At 51.5% G+C, this 20,378-nt stretch overlaps 1 long non-coding RNA gene across 1 annotated transcript; it reads right to left on the bottom strand.

The window, feature by feature from the left end:
- Positions 1 to 10,812: 10,812 nt before the first annotated feature.
- On the bottom strand, positions 10,813 to 19,917 carry LOC134761615 (uncharacterized). Its single transcript, XR_010140524.1, has 3 exons — positions 19,727 to 19,917; positions 17,090 to 17,209; positions 10,813 to 11,119 (listed from the first exon to the last, which is right to left on the bottom strand). It is a non-coding gene; the product is annotated as an uncharacterized LOC134761615 (long non-coding RNA).
- Positions 19,918 to 20,378: the final 461 nt, after the last annotated feature.

Below are 20,378 nucleotides of genomic sequence, written 5' to 3'. Positions count from 1 at the left end.
ACTCCATGAGGACAAAGATCTTTGTCTGTTTTGTTCCCAGGGCTCAGAACAGTGTCAGGCACACAGTAGGTGTTCATTAAGTGTTTGTGAATGAATGAGACCCTTCAGGAAGGAGTTCCAAGCAGAGGGCAGAATAAATGCAAAGTGCAGTGGCATGGAAGGGCCCCATGCATTTGGGAAACTTGAGTTCCACATGCCTGGTGCATAAGATGCCAGTGGAAAAGAGGAACAGGATGAGACCAAGGCCAGTGTGGCATTTTTCTATGGAAAAGGCAGAGGAGAGCAGTGACATGATTATATTTGTGTTTCTGGAAGATCCCATGGGCTGTTGAGAGTGGGTTAGAGCTGAGCAAAGCTGGAGGCAGGAGGACCAGGAAGGAAGCTGTGTAGGCATGCAGGGGAGAGGTTGAAGCCCCTGTCCAAAGCAGGGCAGGCATGGACAGAGGTGGGTTTCTAAGAGGCCTAGGGGGTCTGCAGTGAGAAGCAAGGTGCCAGGCCTCTTCCCCCTTCTCCAAAACAGGTCATCCTGCTCCCCAATGGAACCCCACTCCCAGCCAGGCTGACACCCATTCTGAGCCTGGGAGACCCTTCCCTTCAAGACTCCACCCAATCCCTTTCTCTGGCTCCCATCCCTCTGTGTCACACGGAGGTCCTCTGAATGACCACAGCATCCCTCAGCAGCCACTCCTGCCATTGCTTGTCCCCACCTGTCATGAAACATTTCATTAGGGTGTTTCTTGTGAACTTCTTGAGGGCAGGGACTGTGGTGTTTCTGTTCCAGACCTGACAGAATTGCACAGTGGTTTAGAGCCTAGGACTTTTGTCTTGAGCAATCTTGGATTTAAATTCTGAGTCTCCCACTTAGTACCTAATTGACTTTCAGTTATGTCCCCATCTGTGAAATGGGAATACAAGTTTTTTAATTTTGATTTTTACTGTTTTTTTGTTTGTTTGTTTGACAGTCTCTCTCTGTCACCCAGGCTGGAGTGCAATGGCACGATCTTGGCTCACTGCAACCTCTCTCTGCCTCCCGGGTTCAAGCGATTCTCCTGCCTCAGCCTCTGGAGTAGCTGGGATTACAGTCTCACGCCACCATGCCCGGCCCAGGATTGCTCTGAGGATTAACTGAGCTAATGCATGTAATAGATGTTAGCGAGATGTAAAGTGCTCTTACACACTCTCAGAGCATCCTGTACTCCTGCACTGCACTTCCCATGCCTGTAAATACTGAATTAACTGCATCGTTATGGCTGGCTTTCTTCCCTACTAGACTGTAAGCACCATGAGGGCAGGAACCAGCATAGCCTAGCATGATTCCTCAACATAGTCACAGTTGTTAAATAATTGTGCTGACTGAGTGGATTGCTGAATTACTAAACACTTAACACATTTAATTCAACTGAAACTCAGCTGCTAAAGAAGAGAGAATTTTAATCAAGCCAAATTGGCCATGGTTCTCCCCAGGACCCCCAGTGCTTGTGGGAGCACAGACAGAGTGGACTTCCCTAGAAGACAGTGGGAGGGGCTGCTGGGCTGGGCAGGTGCGTGGGCAGCTGTTTCAGCACACCCTTTCATAGAAGGGGAATATGGAGGTCTGAGCCTCGAAACCTTGACCTGGGCCCAGCCTAGGGCAAGGTAGGTGCAGCCTGCAGGATGACCTGGCTGAGTCCAGAGTGAGGTGGCTGCCTTACCCCCCACACTCCTGCTTTAACTGGAAGATGCTGGGATCAGAGGGAGGGATGGGGCTCAGCCTGCCTGACCTCTGGGGAGCTGGCAGGCCTGAGATGCTGCAGAGCACTGCAGGTCCCAAGGCTGTATATACATAGGGCCGGGAATGTTTATTTTTCCTTATTGACTTTCTCCAAATAAACCCCTGCCCAGCAGAAAGGGGCTCCCAGCAGCAGCTGTTTACCCAGTGTTTGCGATAAAGAGGCTTCTCCATAGCAACAGGTGGCAATGTGCAGCTCTCGGGGAACATGGCAGGGCCTCGCTGCAGGGCTGTGTTTACCCAAGGGGAAAGAAAAAGAGGCAGAGGGAGATGGAAGGAAGGAGGGGAGGAAAGAAGGGAGGAAGGAAGGAAGGGAGACAGGAAGGGAGGAGGGAGGGAGGCAGACCAGGAGACTGTGGGCTTGGAAGTGAACAGGAGGGTCCAGGGAGGAAGCTCCAGAAGATGGAGTTTGGAGAGTTTCTGTCCTCAGGAAGCTTCCACTGAGACTTCCTGGTGGGTCCACAGGAGGGAAGTCTGTCAGGTGATGTGTGAGAAGTGTGTGCCCGGCTGGGCTGGGGTAACTGTGAGCGGGAGTACCTTGCATAGGAGCCAGGGTGCACCTGCTCAGCACAGGCTTGTGTGGCCTGGTCAGAGTGTTAGTCTAAGTCATTGTCTACTGTGTGCGTGCGTGTGTGTGTGTGTGTGTCCATTCTGCCCTGGGAGGGAGGTATTCGTTTTCTAAGACTGCTGTAGTAGCACACAGTCTTGGTGTCTTAAAGCAACAGAAATGTATTGTGCCAACTAAAATGAATGACAGGGAGACCAACTCTCCAAAGCAAACGTTTATTTGGGAATAGCAGGGGATTGCAATCTGGGATATGTGTGCTATAATGGGTCATAGGCCCATAATAGGTCCAAGGGGGTTGGGGCCAGGAGAAAGCTTTTAAAGACAAAAAGGAGAAATCTTGTAAGCAGTTCTGAAACAAAGACTATGGGTTACAGGGTCTCGTAGGAATTGGCATAAGCTCTTTGGTGAAGATACCTATTGTTAGGCAAGCGTCCTGGGGCAAGTGGCTTATCTGGAATGCTGTGGTTCTGAGGAATTCCTTGCATAGTTCGCATCATAGACATATATGCATGAGGGCCCCTTCTTCGTGGACTCCTGGCTCCATTTTCTTAGGGTTTGACAGTGACTCCATTTCGATTCTAATAACTTTCACAATTGTCTCACGGTTCTGGAGGACAGAAGTCTGAGATTAAGATATGGCAAAGTCAATCCCTTCTGTTGGCTCTGAGGAGACTTTGCCTCTGTTCCTGGCTTCTGCACTGCTGCAATACTTGCTGAACCTCGGCTTGAAGGCACCTCACCCCAATCTCTGCTCCCATCATCACATAGCATTTTCCCTATGTGTCTCTGTGGCTAAATTTCCCTCTTGTTATAAGAACACCAGTTACTGCATTTAGAGTCCGCTCCAATCCAGTATGACCTCATCTTAACTGGATTACATCTGCAAAGAGCCTATTTCCAAATAAGGTCACATTCATAAGTACCAAAGGTTAGGACTTGGGTCTTTTTGGAGGACACAGTCGTACCCACTACTGGCGGAGTTGACATGAGGGGAGGGACAGCTGTCTGTAAGGCTGGGGTAATGAACCTGCTTGCAAGCCTCTCAGCAGACAGCTTCTTCATGCTCTTGCCATTCCTTCTCTTGCAAAAGGAGGCGGTGGTTCTGGGGTGAAGAAGGGGGCCTCACCCCACTGTCTCATCTGGGTGAAGTCCTCGGGCAGCGGGGAGAGGACGACTTGAGGCATAAGGAGTGAGTTGCGGGTGACTTCGGGAACCCGGTGCCTGTGTCCATGTCTTACTAACTAGTTGTGTGACTTTGGACAAGTTACTCCTTCCCTCAGTGCTGCTGTGTCCTCATCTGTACCAGTGATATCCACCCCACAGAGTTGTCAGAATTGTGAAGCCTTTGGAACAATCCTGATACATAGCAGGCACCATCCGAAGTATGGCCATTCTCAGTATTTTCCACAAGCCTTGGTTATTCCACCAGGAGTGCATGGAAACCCAGTTAGGAATGCCACACCAGGGTGCTGCCCATTCCTGCGGAAAGCAGTGACCCAGGCACCAAGATGGGCATGATTTGATGTGGGCATGGCCCTGGCGGAGGAGTCTGTCCCAGACACCTGGTGTGGGTGAGGACATCAGTGGGAGATCTTCAAGCTGGAAGCAGGGCACTCCTGCCCAAGCAGGCAGATGCACACCGGCACCCAACTCCAACTCACCCAGTGTGTTCAACCCCGAGACTCAGCAGCTGAGTGTGTGAAGGGAGTCAGCGACCAGATTGAAAGCGCACACACACGTACACACTTGCATACATACAACTCACAGGTATAGACTCTTGCACACTTCACAGAAATACACACACCTCACAGACACACATACCTTATAGACACACACCTTATACACACAGCTCACAGACACACACACGGCTTACAGACACACAGACCTCATAGACACTTTATAGACCCACACCTCACACATACCTCACACACACAGCTCACAGACATACACCTCATGGGTACACGTACCTCATAGACACACAGCTCACAGATGCACACACAGGCATACCTCACACACACACATACTTTATAGACACATACCTCACACACACAGCTCACAGACACACACCTCATGGATACACACACAGACTTTATAGACACACACCTCACACACACAGCTCACAGACACACACCTCATGGATACACACACACAGACTTTATAGAAACACACCTCTCACACACAGCTCATAGACACACACTTCATGGATACACGTACCTCGTAGACACACAGCTCACAAATGCACACACAGTTCACAGACACGCATACCTCACAGACACACATACTTTATAGACACACACCTCACACATACCTCAGACACACGGCTCACAGACACACATCTCATGGATACACACACACATACTTTATAGACACACAGCTCACAGACACACACCTCATGGATATGCACATACCTCACACATACACGTTTCACACAAACACCTCACACATACACATTTCACACACACACCTCACACACACGCCTCACAGACACACATCGCAGACACACACATCTTACGCACATACCCATCACAGACATGTACACACCTCACATACTTCACACACACACACCTCACACACAGACCTCAAAGACATGTCATACAACTCACACATACCCTTCACATACACACACACCTCACACACACACATTTCACACACAGACGCACACACACACCTCACAGGCATTCCCCCCCACCACCCCACATAGGCACAGATGCAGACTTCAGCCATATAAGAACCCATCTCTAGCCCGATGGGTCCCAAGAGTCCACACAGCACAGCAAAGCTCAAACGTATTTGTTCATGCTCCAATCTTTCTTGAACACCTACTCTGGGCTAGGTGCTGTTGGAGGAATGGCCGGAGGCGAAACATGAAGATTTCATTTTCGTCAGGGGGACAGATGTAAGAAAAATGAATAAGCAAATTATATTGTACATTAGAGGGAATTTAGTGCTATGGAGAAAAATGAAGGAGGAAAAGGGAATGTCGGGAGGCTGTAATTTAAAATGCATCCTTCATGCCTTCCTAGGGTCCCCTCTTCCCACAACCCAAGGCCAAGATGTGAGCTGAAGGCCCGCAGGCCCCAGTCTAAGCCACTCTCCTCTGAGTGGGATGGGCTGGGGACAGCGGCCAGAGTTGGACATTTGCCTGGTGCCTGCTGGACTGGCTCCTGCAGCTTCTGTCAGGGTCCCCAGGAGCTGGCGTCCCTGCAGTGGGGCGGGCAGGCACCCCCCAGAGATCTGTTGCTCTCTAACTACAGTGTGTCACCATCCTCGTTACTATTCTCATCCTCATTACAGGGAAATGTCCTCGCACTCAAACACAACAACCACGCAGCGCAGTTCCGTAGCCCCGTGGGGAGACAGGGCATTTTTCTGGAGCTGCTGGAGAGAACAGTCAGAGAAGCCTGGGGAGGAAGAGTTGATGCCTTCTGGAGTTTCTTGTGGCGGGTGGTGGGTGGTGGGTGGTAGGGGGAGCCCTTTCCGGGTGTCAACTTTTTCTTTCCTCTCTTCCCCCAGCTCCTGTTTTCATCCTTACCAATGAGAATTCAGCTAATTGTTATTACTCCGGGCTTGTGCCTGTCACCAACTAACCCAGGAGGCCCTCAGAGCCAAGCCCTGCCCTTTGCCTCATTCTTTGTAACTGGACACCTGCAACAGTGCTGAGCACACAGTAGGTGCTCCATAAATGCTACTCGAATGGATAAGTAGGATAAATAAATGCAGAGTTTGGTAGTTCAAGGTTGGGCGTAGTGGCTCACGCCTGTAATCCCAGCACTTTGGGAGGCCGAGGCAGGCAGCTCGCCTGAGGTCAGGGGTTTGAGACCAGCCTGGCCAACATGGTGAAACCCCCACTCTACTAAAAATACAAAAGTTAGCGGGCATGGTGGGCACCTGTAATCCCAGCTATTTAGGAGGCTGAGGCAGGAGAATCGCTTGAACCCGGGAGACGGAGGTTTCAGTGAGCCAGACTGCACCATTGTACTCCAGCCTGGGCAACAAGAGTAAAACTCTGTCTCAAAAAAAAAAAAAGAGTTTGATAGTGCAGAAGCGTGGCCTATTGCCTGAGGCCCTTGGGTGGTGCAGTGGGACCCAGGAAGGGTGAGAGAGAGACAGGAGCTTCCCCATCCCTCCCTCAAGCAGCTGAGCTCATCTGGAATCACAATCCTTGGAGTTCCACCATTATAGAATCTTTCCTTTGTGCTAATGATGACTTCTTCCTCCCAGGGCTCTCATTTAAAAGGACAAATGTACTCCATAATGTATTTGGTGACCTGTGGTGTGGTGTGAAATGACCCGAGGCAAGTCCTTGAACTCTCCTGGGCCTCAGTGGCCTGGTCTGTCTAGTGGGGACATGACTCAGACCTACCCCAGGGTTGTTGCCCTGGTTCCATACTTTTCCATGTATTTACCTCCCTCTGCGGAGCTAAGTCCCCATCCTTAGGGGCTGCTCCGTGACTGGTGGATCATGTCAATATGTGAGGCAGGCAAATGTGCTCCTCTGACAGGACGTGTCACTGAGGTGATACCGGATGAAGGAAGAATCTGCTTGACTGATCCTTTTCCCCAGGGCTGGCTGGCCTTGGCTTTGTGGAAGAGACTGGGGTAGGTAGGGGTGGGTCTGGAAGGCAGGAGAGAGGAGAGCTGGGGGACTTAGAACCTCAGGCATGGGCTCGGCTCCTGTGAAGACAAGGCTAGGGCCAGCATCTGGGTGACTGGGAGGGAGAAGTGGGAAGGTGAAGAATGGCGGGGACTAGCAGGTTTACTTCCCTCCCCAAGCGATGAGCACAAGGGAGACAGCTAGAGAACAGAGCCCTCAGAAAGTTTCCAGCACATTCCTGCTAAAATTAGCCCCAGCTTGCATACGCAACTCTATATTTAAACCAGCGGCCTGTCAGAGTCACTGTGTTGTGCCGCCAGCACACGCCTGCGGGTTTGGGGCCCGGTGCCGAAGCAGGGGTGCAGGCAGCATCCCAGGGCCTGAGCAAGCCGCCCTCTGCCTACCCACGCCTGCTTGTGGAGAGTCACCCGGGGGTGCGTGAGTGGGCGGGAGTAAGTGTTGTTTCCAGACAGTGTGTGAGGCCTCCTGCCTCTTGTCCCTGCTCCAGGGGCAGAGCCCCAGCAGGACAGACGGACACAAACACAGACACTGATGCAGCCACATGCAGAAGGGACAGGGCAGACAGTGTAAAGAACACTCTGGGAGAAAAGAGGGAGAAGAAAGAAGACAGCGATGGAGAGAGGGGAGAGGGCAGAACGAATAAGCATCTGTGGAAAAGGCAGGAGGGAGGGAAACAGAGATTCAAAGACAGCTTGACACGCAGGTGGTATGCCCCGCACTTGGGCTGTCCAGGAGATGGCGTGGGAGTGGGATCTCAAGGGGAGCTCCGCCTCTCGAAAGAGCCTTAGCCTTCCGACCACCAAGCCACCCACACTCGCACTCTCTAAGGGCGAGGGGAGCCCAAGCTGCTCCCCTCCTTCCCTGCCTGCTGCCCGGCCCTCTCTAGGGAAAGCACTGGCTGATAAGAAGCCAGATTTTACCCGAGGCCTGGAACATTAACTTCGACACTGAAAAGGGGATGTTTTATTACCCAGGAATATTTCTGCATCTCTTCAGAGATCTTGCTCAGCCCCCACCCCAGCAGCAAGCCTCTTTTGACAATTAAACCCAGCTCTCTCTGGTTAAACCTAATGATCTAGCCCTGTGTAGGCTCCAAAGAGGGGATTTTATAGGTGGGCAAGTGTCTCCTTTATCCTGTGTGGCTGACCCCTCTCTCTTGCCTACCATTTTGTGTGCGTGCAGGTGTGTGTGTGTGTGTGCGCTGCCGTGTGCATGTGCGCATGCTGCGGACAGGTGGGGCGATCCCTGGGCCCTCCCACCAGGCCTTTCCTGCAGCTCTATTCCCTTTTGGTTGTGGACCTGCAAGGATCCTCAGAGAGCAGTCAGTCTCCGATAAAATGACAGATGGGACAACTGAATCTCAGAGAAGGAGCGTGACTAGCCCAGGATCACTCAGGGAGTTCACGGCTGATCTGGGCCTGAATCCCTTTTTCCGTACTTTCCCGTGTGTTATTCCCCTTCTGCAGAGCTAAGTCCCCATCCTCCTTAGTGTGTGCCTAACTTGGACATCCCTTCTCTTTCAGACCCAGTTCTAACTTCCAGGCAGGGTGAACAACTGTCCTGGTTTTCCTGTGACTGCCCTGGTTTTAGTATTGCAAGTCTGAAGCTCAGCACCGGAAGCTGGGATGGTTGACCGCCCGATTTCCAGGTCAAAAGGATGACTCCTCTTCATGGGCTCCCAGAAATATTCAATGATAATGCCTAACATTTGCTGACCCTCTCTACATGTTAAGCACTGTTGTTCTAAGCCCTTAACACAGATTCATTCATTTAATTCTCTGAATAACACTTTGAGGTGGATACTGTTGACCCATTTTACAGATGATAAAAGTGAGATAGAAAGAAGTAAGACAGCACACCTAGCTGAGAAGGGGAGAGGCAGGATTTAAACCTAAGTACTTGGGTCCCAGGAGAAGCACTCTTAGCCACTAGGCTATCCGATCCTCTCTTAGGGAATGCCTATTGTGGTTAGTATATAAGGCTGTCTCCTTGCTCAACCAAACTCAGCAGGGCAAAGTCCCATGTGTCCTTAACCTCAGTGCCTGGCACAGTGCCAGGTGTGTGATAAGCACTAAGCATAATTTTGTTGACTGGGTCCATGCCTGGCCTTCCCTCCACTCGGCTGGCGCTCATTCCTTTCCCTTGTCCCATACCCTGGGCCTCTCATCTGGAGGGCCCCTTCTCAGCCATCTTCCTTGCTCCTGTTTGGCATCTTCTCAGCTCCTTAGCCCTATATTCCAGTGTCTTGAAAGAAACTGCTTTCTTGTGAGCCAACAAAGTTCAGAAGAAACCCATGCACGTGTTCTGAGAGGTTCCAGACTGAGTCTCTGGCCTGAGGCCAACCCAGCCCCGCCCTCTCTGCATGGCTCCAAGATAGGAGTGACCCAGATTCTAGCAGCTGGACCCTGTTGGCGACCTCTGGCTTCTGGGGCCTCTGTTTCAGCCACCCTGCTCCCGTGTGGGTGCAGCCCCCACACAGGGTTATGGGTGGTACAACTCTTGCGGTTTACTCTGTTTCCAGAAACCCTTAGTGAAATTACAGCTTTAATTAAATACAGCTGGCTGTATGTTATACTCTGTATAATTATCACTTAGACAAAAGTTCAAACAAAGTTTATTGTAAATTCTATTTGACAGAAACAACTGGAAGAGCTGAGGGCTATTGGCCTGCCTGAGTGACAGAGAGGCGGAGCCACTGCTGCTCAGTGGGAACGGAAAGAAGGAGCCTTCTGAGGGATACAGGTGTGCATAGGGGCATTTGGGAAGACAGCGCCCTGGATCCAGGTCAGACTAGGTTGCCATGTGACACTGGACAAGTCCCTGCCCCATCTCTAGGGCTCAGTTCCCTTCCCTGGGGTAGAGAGGTTTCATTTATCTCGCAGATGTTGACTGAGAGCTACTATGTGTCAGGCACTGTTGTAGGCCCTGGAGCTCAGTGGCCAACCAAGCAGATAAAAGTCCTGACTTCAGCCAGGCTCAGTGGCTCGCCCCTGTAATCCCAGCACTTTGGGAGGCTGAGGCAGATGGATCACCTGAGGTCAGGAGTTCGAGACCAGCCTGGCCAACATAGTGAAACCCCATTTCTACTAAAAATACAAAACATTAGCTGGGCATGGTGGTGCATGCCTGTAATCCCAGCTACTGGGGAGGCTGAGACAGGAGAATTGCTTGAACCCGGAAGGCAGAGGTTGCAGTAAGCTGAGATCACATCATTGTACTTCAGCCTGGGCAACAGAGCCAGACTCTGTCTCAAGAAAAAAAAAAAAAAAAAAAAGTCCTGATCTCATGGAAGCTTAAAGGCAACCAATACATGCATAAATAAATGTGTAATATAATGTCAGGTAGCAATGAGTAACTTGAGAAAAAATAAATCAGGGTAAGGTGAGAGAAAGGGATAATGGAAGGGTGAGGAGCACTATTTCAGGAAAGGACCCCTAAAAGGTGGCATGAAGCAGGGATCTGAAGAAAGTGAAGGAGTTAGCTGTGGTAAAATAAGGAGGAAAAACACTCCAGGCAGAGGGAGGAGCCTGTGCAAAGGCCCTGAGGCAAGAGCCCATTCAGCATGTTCAAGAAAGGGCAAGGAGGCCAGAGCGCTTGCAGTAGGAGAAGGGAAGAAAAAAGTGGTAGGAGATGAGGTCTGAGGAGGGAGTGGAGCACAGAGCATGTAAGACCTGGCAGGCCTGAGAGGACTTTAGATTTTATTCAAAATTTGATAGAAGGCCACTGTGAGGTTAAGAGAAGGAGAGTGACATCATGATCTGATCAGGATTAGATTCAAAGTAGGATCACCAAAGCCCCTCCCAACTCTGACTTGCCCTGACTTTAATGCCCATTGCTGAGGAACAAACCACCTCAAAACTTAGTTGCTTAAAACAAAAAATTTATTATTAACTCTCATAGTTCTGTGGGTTGACTTGTTCCAGCTAGGCAGTTCTTGCTTGGGGTATCTCACCTGGTTCCCAGGTAGTAGCTGGACTGGAGTTGCTTGAAGGCTGGATTGGGTGGGATGTCCAGGCTGTCTTCTTCACTAACATACCTAGCCTTTTAGCTGGGGTAGATGGAACAGCTGGGTGCTTGGCCAAGCATCTCTTTCTCTTTCCTCCTGGCCCCTCCACATGGCTAGCTTGAGCTTCCTCACAGCACGCTGGGCTATGGCGAGTTGGACTTCCTATATGGTGTGTGACAGGGACCCTATCAAGAGACCCAGGCAGAAGCTGCAAGGTCTAACATTAGAAGTCACACAGTGTCTGGCCGGGCGCGATGGCTCATGCCTGTAATCCCAGCACTTTGGGAGGCCAAGATGGGTGGATCACGAGGTCAGGAGATCGAGACCATCCTGGCTAACAGGGTGAAACCCTGTCTTTACTAAAAATACAAAAAATTAGCTGGGTGTGGTGGCGGGCGCCAGTAGTCCCTGCTATTCAGGAGGCTGAGGCAAGAGAATCGCTTGAACCTGGGAGGTGGAGGTTGCACTGAGCTGAGATTGTGCCACTGCACTCCAGCTTGGGCGACAGAGTGAGATTCTGTCCCAAAAAAAAAAAAAAAAAAAAAAAAAAAAAATCACACAGTGCCACTTTTGCCACATTCTATTGGTTACCCTGGGCTGTCCCAGATTTGACATGAGAGGGGTCAGTCCTACACAAGAGTATATATTTGAGGAGGTGTGATTAATGTTGAGGTCATCTTTGGAGACAACTGCTATAGATACCCACTAGAAAAGCTGCAGAAATAATAATAGCGACTATTCATTGAGTGCCTGCTATGGGCTGGGCACTGTTCTGGTTTCCATATTTTAATTCATTTAATCTTCATATCAACCTCATGAGGTGGGTACTATTGTTAGCCCCACTTTACAGATGGGACGTCTGAGGCACAGAGAGGTAAGCATCTTGCCAAAGGTCACACAGCTAGTGAGTGGGAGCTGAGATTGAACCCACGCTGTCTGGCTCCAGAGTCTTTGCTCCACCAGACTCAGGTTTCCTTGGCTGCTCCGAGAGAGACACTCCAAAACAGCTGGAGACAGAGGGACCCTTCCCTGGTATCCCCAACTTCCCTTAGCAGGGCATAGTGGGTGTCTTTGATTGAATTGGTTTGCTGAAATGCACAGCCTAAGGGAATTTTTTCAGGTGTGACAGGAGAAGGCTTTCTGAGCCCGTTGCCCAAAATACATCCACAGCCCTTGAACTTGGTACGTACAATCACAGGTCCATGACACTTTTTTTTCTTTATTTCTTATTATTTGTTTTTGAGATGGAGTTTTGTTCTTGTTGCCCAGGCTGGAGTGCAATAGCACGATCTTGGCTCACTGCAACCTCCACCTCCCGGGTTCAAGTGATTCTCCCGCCTCAGCCTCCTGAGTAGCTGGGATTACAAGCACTCACCCCTACACCTGGCTAATTTTTTGTATTTTTAGTAGAAACAGGGTTTCACCATGTTGGCCAGGCCGGTCTTGAACTCCTGGCTTCAGGTGATCCACCCGCCTCGGCCTCCCAAAGTGCTGGGATTACAGATGTGAGCCACTGTGCCCAGCAACACTTTTGAATGGAAAGGAATCTTCAAAATCAAGCCAGGTGTGGTGGCATGAACCTATAGTGCATGCCCACTACTGGGGCTAGTTCAGAGTAGCCCCGGCTACTCTGGATGCTGAGGTGAGAGGATTGCTTGAGCCCAGGAGTTCAAGACCAGACTGGGCAACATAGTGAGATCCTGTCTCAAGACGAAAAAAAAAAAAAAAAAGCCCAAATTGTGTGGTATGAACATGAGAACTGAAATTGAGAGAGTCAGGGACTTGCTCAGGGTCACCACATTAACTCGGCAGTGCCAGGGACTTGCTCAGGGACACCACATTAACTTGGCAGTGCATCAGTAGGATTTGCCCCATGACCATACATGGGTGGGGTCCTCACTGAGGTCTGTGCAGGTGGAAACTCCCATACAGGGCAGGGCTGGAGTGGCAGCCCCAGCACCTCTCTGCTCCAAACTCAGGCCATGTGGTATGCATGGCCCTGTGTCTAAGCGTGTGCAACTGCGTCAGAGCTCTGAGCTGGAGAAGGCAGGCATGAGCTTGGGGTGCAGTGGCACCCCATGATTCTTATTCCAGGCATGGGGTTTCTGAAAATATGCTGGTAGGAGCAGGGAATGAAAAGGTTTGGGTCTGCCATTTCCAAATCCATGGGCTTCTGCAAGGGACTGGGCCCCATACTGACTAAGTCCAGAGTGACTATAAGATCGATGTTGAACCCCAGCTCTCCATGGGGATTGAGGAGGTTGGGTGAGCTTTGATGGGCCTGCCATGTTTTTTCCCCCAGGATCTCAAACCCGTGGCTGTCCTGGTTTGGAGACAGGGGCAGATTGTTCTGGTCTCCAGGCCGCCGCTGTGGACCTGCTGTTTTTCCTCCTTCTGGGCCCATCACCTGGCTCCGAGCATGGAGCAGGTTGCTAACTTCTGCTGACACTGGCAGGGGCAGCCGCTCCCAGCCTGATACCTCATGGCAGCCACACTTGCACAAATCTTTAATTGTTTAGTTTAAAGAATTGTGTTTTGACCGCGAGGGGATTTTGGCTGGAGCTCAAGAAGTGATAATGATATTTCGCTGCCAAGACGTCTCCTTGGCTCTCTGTGTGTTAATGTGCACTTTCAAGACGCTCCAATTAACTGCATCAGCTCTCAGGGAGCGAAAGGGAGAGGGAGCGGGCAGGAGAGAGAAGGGAAGGAGAACACTGGCGATGATTGGGAGGAGGCGATGGAGAGGAAAAGAGACAGCCCACCCCCCCAATCTTTTTATTAGCAAACAAATTGTGGGGGATGGATGACAAAGTTTTGAAGATGAGCTCCAAGTGAAGTGGTGTCTCGTGCTTTGGAGGGGGAGACATTGATGAGACAGGGAAAAGTCTTGAGGTCAGGTGCCCTGGCCCAATAGTAGGCCTCGAGGGCACCTCCTTGCCTGGAGTTCTCCAGGTGGACCTGTTTTCATTTGTCTCCACTCTGGTCTCCCACCTCTATCCAAGTCCTCTATGCAGGCCTCTGCCTATGTGCCTTCAGTTTCCCCAACACTCAGAGAGGGGAGACAGAGCTAGTGCAGACCTCTGCTCTGATTCTAATCCAACCCCGCTCTCAGCCCATCACCACTCTGGCCTCTTCTCTCCTCCCTACTCTCCTCCCCCCTCTTCCCAGCTACACTAATCTTTTAGCTGTTCCTTGAACGAGCTGGGCGTACTTACACACGCCAGGGATTTTGTATTTGCTGTTCCCTCTGCTTAGAATGCTCTTCACCAAGATATTTACTCGGCTGGCTTCCCAAACCCCTTGAGGTTTTGACTCAGATGTCACCTTCTCAGCGAGCCCATCTTTAAAATTGCAATGCGTGCCCTATTACTCCCTAACCCCCTTCCCAGCTTTGTCTCTATAGCATTGACATACAATTTATTCTCCCATTTACTTTATTATCTGCTTCCACCAGCGGCATGTCACCTCTGAGGGGGCAGAGTTTCGTGTTGTACTCATTGTTATATGTTACTTCCAGCAAGTAGAACAGAGCCTGGTATATGGGAGGTCCTCGATTAATATTTGTTGATCGCTAATAGAATGAACTCCATACTTACCATTATGCCTTGTACCAACACATTTCCCTACCTTGAATCCTAACTCCAACTCCACATCCACCCTAACCCCACCTCCCATGACTCTTTCTTTACCCTCAAATCTCACTCACTCTCTTACCCGGATTCAACTAGCTCTAGCCCTGCCCGTGCCCCCACCAATAAAATCTTGACCTCTTAAGAGGTCTTGGCTCCTTCTTAATTAAATGTCCTCTGCCCTCCCTGGAAGCCTTGAGCTCCCATGTGCTTTGAGATTCTGCTTCCACCCTAGGCCTGGAAGCAGCCCAGGGAGGGAGGAGGACTCCCCCATTGAAAATCTCAACAGGGGCCATCCCAGGCTGCGGATCTCCAGGGATTTCCTGGACTCCTTCCTCCACTCCCACTCACGCTGGCCCCAGGGATCCTCAGTTGTTAGAAGAGCTGTGGAGAGGGATTCTGGGCAGGCGCTGTCTCAGACCAGAGTGGCTGTGGGAGGCTCCTCCCTGGTTAGTTTACTTTACACCCCCTCCGAAAGCGAGGACTCCCTCGTCTCCCCTGATTTCTGTCTGCTCCCAACTCAAGCACGAAAATGACTTTTCCACATGCTGGGCCTTCCCCCAGCCCCTCGCACACACTCACACTATGCTCAGAAGCTTCCAGAATCCCAAACCCGCCCCAAAGCTGCCACTTTGCAAATGCTTCCTCTAAAGCCACATCTGTCCCAGAGAGACCCCCGAAAGTGGAGGAAAGGGGTCGGCTGGCTGGAGTTGGGGCCCAGAGGCTGCCCAGATCGGGAGGAATGGGTGAGGGCTGAGGTCCCAACGGGATGGTCAGAACCCTCTCCCCGCACCTCCCTCCTGCTCTTACCCCCACCCTCCCGCTTCCCCTCCCCCCCAGCCCTCCCCTTCTCGTACCCTTCAGGCCTCCGAGGGAGGGTCAGCTCTGCCGGCTCAAGTTACAAGAACTTGAAGACAGGAAGATTTAGCGAGGGAGCCGCGGCCAAGCACAGTGCGCTGTTTGTCCGCCTTTGAAACCAGAGGCTGCGAGGCGGGGGTAGGGGGCAGGCGGGAGGCCGCGGGACACTCGGGTGAATTATCGCTCCTTTCGGGTTCTGACTTCCAAGGCTCTGGCCGCCCTCCCCCAGCCCCAGCTCCTGTTTCTCCAGGTGCTGGGGTGTTTTCCTACGTGTTAATTTGCCCCAGTTGACGCGCCCATTCTTGGCCCCCGGCCCCCCAAGGGGAGACCAGCCCGCCCTGGGGTGGGTCAGGAGGGGCCTTGGGGGTGGAGAGACGCGTGAGGTGCGGCCCGAGCCCTCAGGGTCTAGCCCCGGGGCTGGGAGGGACAAGAGACGGGGTGGGAAGTGTGCGTTTGGAGTGGGTGGGTGTTAGAACACAGACTGTACATTGTCCTCTCCAGGCCGGCGCCCCCTCCCCACAGCCCCGGCGAGTTCCTGGACGGGCGCGCGCACGCACAGCGACCCCTACCGGCTCCTCCACTTTCCCCAGCCACCTCCTCCAGGAAGCTCGCTCGGGCTTCCGAGACCTGGAAGAGTCCTGTAGAGACTGCCTGAGAGATGCTTTTGGCCTCCCAGCCATTTTGTCCTTGGGTCCTCACTAATACATCACGAGGTCAGTTTGGCTTCTAGGTCTATGACTTTTAGAGACGACGTTTTAGAGTGGGAAACAGGCTCTGAGAGGCTCGGCAGCTTGCCCAGGTCCACACAGCTACTGAGAAGCAAGGTTGGGATATGAACTGTTTTCTGAGCTCCATGGTCTTTCCCCTGGTGCATGCTGGAAGGAGAGGGGAGCACAGAGCGGGTGTTGGGGTGGGGTGGCAAACTCACCCATGGGCAGGGGAGGTGCCCAGCAGCCTGGAAGGCTCTGAGGAATACCAGGGACCAGCCTGGCCTTGCCCTTTGACCTGCGTACTCTGTTTTCATTGCTCCCCTCCCAGGCTGGGCTGGGGCCAGGACCTGAGGTTTGGGGTAAGGTCTACCCCCAGCCCCAGCTAACCCTCAGGGTGGCCCCTGTGGGGATGCCCATACCTCCCCACTTCCTTTCCTCCTACAGTCCCTGCCCTGCAGGCCTGAGGCCCAAGTAGGGGGGCAAATTCCTATTAATTAGGCCTAGGAGTTGAAGGCTGCGGATTAGAGAGGGGCTTGTTCCCCTGCAAAAAGCCAAAAGCTGGCAGTACAAAGGGTCTCCTAGTGACAGGGCCTTTTCCCACTCCTCTTCCTGGGCTGGGTAGGGGTGGGGATAGGAGGCCAGGGCTGGACTCTGAGGGGGAGGAGGGAGGGGAGCCATTTCTGCTGACGGTTCTCCCTCTCAGGCCCTGCTCTGCCTTGACCAGTCAGACCAGGGCCTGTGCCCTCCCCACCTCCAGGCTTCTCACCCTGACGCTTGCTCACCCCCCTCCTTCCCTCCTTCCTGGCTGAGGCCCCTCTCACCTTTCCTTCTCTTCCAAAGACTGATAGAACCACATCCCCAGGCAAGCCCCTATTTGTCTATGGGGGGCACTGATGCACCCCCTTCCCATACCGCCCCTCCTCTTTCCCTCTTACCACACATGCCTCAGCCCTTATGAGCCCTGTCAGGTGAGGGGACTGTAGGCAGGCAGGTCAGGGACAGGAAATGGTTACCTCCCTTCCTTGCCCCAAATTTCCAACCTTCTGAGCGTAGCCCTGTAATAGACAAAGAAGACAGAGGCATTCAGAATTTGGGGTGGTCACATCTTCCCATCAACCTCTCTGTCCATCTTCTCCCTTCACCACTGCCGACTGGAAGCCAGGGCTCTGTCCCTGCCCAAGACCAAACCCCGCATCCTCCCACCAACACACACCTTGCCCTTACCCTCCCAGACTTTCTGACTTTTGAGGCCCTGTTCCTTACCTCCTGCTCCTGGCAGAACCCCAGGGTAGAAGGGCAAGAAGGGTATCAAGGAAGGGGTGGGCATACTACAGGGAGGGAGGGTTCAAAGCCTTTCTCACAACCCCTGTTGGTGGCTTGGTGTAATTTAACTGGATCAGACAGCCCTGGATTTGAATCCCACCTTACCACTCACTACTGTGGTCCTGGGCAAATTATTTAGTCTCTCTGGGGCATGGTTTCTCATTTGGAAAAGAATCTTGTCTTTTGCTAATCTATCCTCTGCAGTTGGTTGTGAGGACAAGCTGTACCCGGTAGGTAGTAGGTGCTTTAGAAATGATGCTGTATCCCAGGCTTGTTGGCTAGTGAGAGCTCGTGTGGGCACTGGGGAATGCAGAAGGAAGAGAGGAGGCAGAGTTTCTGGGTGGGATAGCACCCAGCACTCCTGATGCTAGGGACTCTGAAGAACTCTGGGTTTGTGCAGGGCATGGCTGGAGATGATAATTAAATAGTCAGCAGCATCTTCACTGAGTTCCAGTGGTTTCCTTGGCAATCAGTTAGGCATGACGGAAGATAGAGAAAGGTTCATCATTGATCCGATACATTTTTTAAACACCTTCTATGGGTCAAGGCCTATGTTGGACCAATTGTACCAGGGGAGATGGCCTGTTTTCATCATGTTTATATTCTAATAAAGTGACACAGACAGAAAGAAAGTCAGTGGACATGAAAAAACACTGCAAAAATAATGGCAAGTAACTCTAAGCAAAATGAAGAAAATTAACAAAGGGCTGACTGAGCTGGGTGGCCACCCAGGAGGATGCCATGTAGATGTGAGCTCTACAGGATGAGAAAGGGCTGGGAATAGGCCAGGTGCAGTGGCTCACACCTGTAACCCCAGCAATTTGGGAGGCTGAGGCGGGCGAATCACCTGAGGTCAGGAGTTTAAGACCAGCCTGGCCAACATGGCGAAACCCCATCTTTACCAAAAATACAAAAATTAGCCAGGTATGGAGGCATGCGCCTATAATCCCAGCAACTTGGGTGGCTGAGGTATGAGAATCCCTTGAACCCAGGAGGTGGAGGTTGCAGTGAGCCAAGGTTATGCCACTGCACTCTAGCCTGGGTGACAGAGTGAGACTATCTCACAAAAAAGATAAAGGGTTGGGAACAGCCTGACAGGCAGAGGGGCAGAAGATGTAGGGCTAGAGCCAGTGAGGCAGGAGAGATCTTGGCCTGTTTGCAGAACTGGAAAAAAAACAAAAAACAAACCCAAACCCTGGTGAGGCAATGATTGCAGGAAATGAGGGGAGAGTGGCAAGTCAGGAAGTGGGAGAGGTGGCAGGAGACTAGAGGCCATGTTGTGTGCTGTCAGCCCTGTCTAAAAAAAAATTATCTATCTATCTATCTATCTATCTATATATATATATATGGATTTGACCAAGCAGGACTGGCTAATGGGTTGGAGATGAGGGGCGAGGAGAAGGGAGGAATTGAAGAGGACACCTTAGCTTTGGGCTGGAGTGTTTTGGCGAATGTGGTGCCATTTCCCGAGGGGGAAGCATGAGGGAGGAACACCAGAACGCTGCTTTGGTGGGAGGTGAACAGCTGGAGAAATGAGTCGGGCGAGAAGATTAGGGCTGGAGATAAAATCTTAGTGTCTGGAGCCATATGGAGTCTTTAAATCCGTGGTCATGGATGAGACCACCTGGGGAAGGTGTGTATCGGGAACAGACTGGCAAGGTGGCTCACTTCTGTAATCCCAGCACTTTGGAAGGCCGAGGTGGGAGGATCACCACAGGCCAGGAGTTTGGGACCAGCCTGGGCAACATAGTGAGACCCCTATCTCTACAAAAAGAAAAGAGAGAGAGAGAGAGAAACAAAGGGTTCAGCCTGGGCCAGGAGGAAGACCTAGAACTATAGCAAGGAGAGGCCAGCAACAACAAGCGAGGAGTGTGTGGGGCTGGGAGGTAGGAGGGGCTGGCAGGGGGCCATGGGAGCTAGGAGAGGAGATGGTTTCAGGGGGCACCTCCAAACATGACTAATGCTGCTGAGAAGGGCAGAAAGTCAAGGACAGGAAAATGACTGTAGGTCTTGACCATACAGAGGTGGTTTCTGCAGAGCATGTCATGATTGAGTGCTGTGGCTGCAAGTTCAATGGCAGGAAGGAAAGCTCTCTCTAGCTGCAGCTATGGGGAAGACTTCCTGGGAGAGGCTCCCCGAGGGAGTAGAGGGTGAGAGGTTGAGTTGTGTTTCTTCCTTTGCCTTAAACCCTTTGCTACATATACCCTCTCCCCCTGCTTCCTCAACACCCCAAATCCTGCAGTACCAACCATTCCAGTTGCGGCAGCAACTGCTAGCCAACCCCAGTATCCATTCTCTTCATCTTCGTTAGTAACAGAATCACTAATTCTTCTGCTGTGCGTGTTCTCACTCAGAATAAAGACTGTATTCTCTGGCCTCCTCTGTAGCTAGGCATGGCTATGAGACAGGGTTTTGGCTCATGACATGTCAATGGAAGAATGTAGGGCTTCCAGGGAATCTTAAATGGAAGGAGAATCTTTCAAGGTTCCTTTTTGCTGCTGACTGGAACGTAGATCTGATAGCCGGAGTGTTAGCAGCCCTCTTGAATCATGAGGTGGAAGCTATGTACTGAGGAAGACAGGGCAAAATAACAGAAGGAGCCTGGAATTCTGATGACTGTGAATCTGCCCACCCTGCTTTGAGCTTCCCATATATGAAATTTCTGCATGTGTCAGAGAAATAAACTTTCATCTTTTATAAGTAACTGTTATCTTAGATTTTCTGACACTTGCAAAAACCTAATCCTCACTGAAATACTAGCAAAGCAGAGATTTCCTGGGAGCAGAGGGAGAACAGGGAGTCACGGCACCCTCTCACTTGGGCTTTAAGAAGTGTATAGCCCTGAGAGTAAAGAATAGGGCCAAGACCTTACTCAGCTCCTCAGACGCTGGTTCTCTGGAG

Source organism: Pongo abelii, chromosome 5 (genome assembly GCF_028885655.2).
Source record: "Pongo abelii isolate AG06213 chromosome 5, NHGRI_mPonAbe1-v2.0_pri, whole genome shotgun sequence".
NCBI lineage: Eukaryota > Metazoa > Chordata > Mammalia > Primates > Hominidae > Pongo > Pongo abelii.
The sequence above is the reverse complement of the archived record's forward strand: the minus strand, read 5'-3'. Positions and strand labels throughout refer to the sequence as shown.